Here is a 2,911-nt window from a genome sequence, read left to right as displayed (position 1 = left end):
AATCCACCTGCAATGCAGGAGACTCCAGTTCGATTCCTGGGTCGGGAAGATCCTCTGGAGAAGGGATAGGCTACCCACTCCAGTAGTTGGACTTCCCTTGTGGCTCAGCTGGTAAAATATCCGCCTGCAATGTGGGAGACCTGGGTTTGATCCCTGGGTTGGGAAGATCCCCTGGAGAAGGGAAAGGCTACCCACTCCAGTATTGTGGCCTGGAGAATTCCTTGGACTGTATAGTCCATGGAGTCGCAAAGAGTTGGACATGACTAAGCGACTTTCACTTATTGAAGTATTAAGCCTGGCCCTAGAAAGAAGCATTGTGTCATAGTCACAGTACGGTATCAGTCAAAGCAATCAGAGAGTCTGCCCAAATTCAAGAGAAGGAGAAATAAACCTCACTTCTCTAACTAAAGAATGTTAAAGAATTTGCAGTCATCTGTAATCTGCTATATAACTAGGACAATCAACTGTAGCTTAATTATTTCTCTGTTGGCTTCCACCCTGAATCATCCATCCTTGTTTTCACAATATGTATAGACCCAAGAGCACTCCTGCATTTATATTAAATTTATAAGAGGGCAATAACAGGAAAAAAAAAAACTTCTCCAGGAGTGACTGGAGAAAGAAATCTGAAACTGCTCCTCAGATCCACAAGCATAGATGATGCATTCAATCCACAAGCATAGATGATGAAGAGTGTAGTTCTCATTGAAATTTTCTCCTTCTTGCATTGAGTGCAAAAATTATTTCATTTTTCCATTTCATAACTTATAGAAAAGGAGAAAAGCAAAAAACCTTAAGTGACTGTTTTCTTATGTTCAATCCTGACTGAAAAAGGGATTTTTAACCACATGCTCATTATGATTAATTGACAAGTGAATTTGGAGATCTTAAGGAGTTTATGATGACAGAATTTAAATTGTAGTATATTTATATTTGCTATATAAAATGTACAAAAACTTGAGCTTTATCCTCAAGGAAAAAGCCTGGCATAAAAGAAGAGTTTGGGTTTTGGAGTCAGATAGATCTGAGTGAGCAAAGCATTTCTGTCACATAGGAACTGTGAGACTGACAATATATACTTGAGCTTCCATTTCATCAACACCATTGTGGCTGGAGAAACAGAGAATTAACTGTGCCTAACACCAACTAAATTTTCAGAAACTTTTTGCCAAGAGAATGAATGAAATCACACTATCAAAATAATCATCTGAAAAAATAATATTTGATCAAGAAAATTCTAAGATAATAGAAGACCGTAGCTAAGGTTTATTAAGTACCTGCTTATAATAGGCATCACACAAATTACTGGAGGGAAATATGAAAAATACAGGCTTTCTTCTCAAAGAAAAGCATGTCACACAAGGGCTGCAAGAGAGGAGAACATGGTCTGCCCTGGAAATGCAGATGCCTCTGGCCTGCAGGTCCTGGAGGGGGCAGGTGGGCTGGTGCCTGGGTGTATTTTTAAGAACAAGTGGAAATCAAGTGAAAAGTAGGCAGGCAGAAAGATTACTGTGCAAAAAAGTCCATTTAAACATTTTTGAGATTAGGGCTAAGAAGTGGGGGAAAATGACCCTGCAAGTCTGTATTACTTTTTCATCTTTGGATCCTTGGCGATGAGCCTAGTTCCTGGCACATAGTGGGTACTCTATATAATCTCAAAAAGGGAAACAGGGAAGGGGAATGTGAGGTACCTGATGAGTTTCATACTCCTTCTAATGATTTTGGATATTACACTGAAGGCCCCGGGGACAGGTTGAAGGATTTCAAGTGAGGCCAATGAAATGACATTCCTCTTTTCTAACCACACAGTTGACAACATTCTGGGGAAAATAACTGAAGCAGATCTAACATATGCAAGGAACAGTTAGGGATTATAGTAAACTTCCTCTTGTGGGCTGCGAAACTTCCACAAAGGTTAAGGCAGATGTAAGATTGTCTGTTTTGTCTGAATCAGAGAAAAGTCTGCTTCCACAGCTGCCTTGACTATGAAATCCAGACATGGGTCAGGGTACCAGACAGCTCACAGTGCATTTCTATTGACCTGCCTGGTGCTCTCTTGGCTAACAAAACTCTCCTGATAGAGTGACAGTTTGGTTTCTAAGCACGATTTTGCCGTGAGAAGTTGTGTGAAGAACAGACAAGTAGAAAATGTCTTATACAAAGGTCCTTTTTTTTTCAATGTCTTTTCAGCTTCTTTGGAGATTTTGCTCTAAGCTCTGGTTATCGGTAACTTCTCACACTTAAAGGTTCAATCGAAGAAAACACTAGTTTGTACATGATTCTCATCATGGCAAAATGACATTATCTCCTTAAGGCTGTAAGACTGCAGATGAAAGGGGATTGGGCATCAAGTCACGAGTATATCTGGCTGTCAGGTGGAAAGGGGCAGCTGGTCAGCTGGATGAAATGACTTACAAGCCTCTCTCACAAAGTCAAATATTTATCTAAATGTCCTCAGAATATAATCTTGACCTACCCAGTCTTATTTTTGGCTTTTCACTTACTTGAGTTACATCCATTCATTCATTCAACAAATAACTCTTGAGAGCCTATTTTACCAAAGGCCCCACTCTGAATGTGGGAAGTAAAATGATAACTAAATTAAAAAAGGCCCCATTTTCACTGCACTACTTCTTGGAAATTTAGTTAGGGCAATCATCTCATGACTTCTGAAATACAGTCTAATTAATCCTATTCTCACACTTGGTTTGTGCCCTCATTCTCAGAATAAACAATTCTACCGGTTCAAAGATTTACCCTTATCTCTTCTGTGAGTCTTCCTTATTATTCTGGCTCCAAATAATTGCTTTGTTTCACAAATTTTAGCTCTTGGTTATATAATGTGTTACTCTCTCACTGATACATCACCTGAAAGAACATATACAGATACACTGATAAATAGATATCACAG

This window comes from Cervus elaphus, chromosome 31 (assembly GCF_910594005.1).
Source record: "Cervus elaphus chromosome 31, mCerEla1.1, whole genome shotgun sequence".
In the NCBI taxonomy this organism is placed as follows: Eukaryota; Metazoa; Chordata; class Mammalia; order Artiodactyla; family Cervidae; genus Cervus; species Cervus elaphus.
This window is presented reverse-complemented; position numbering follows the sequence as displayed.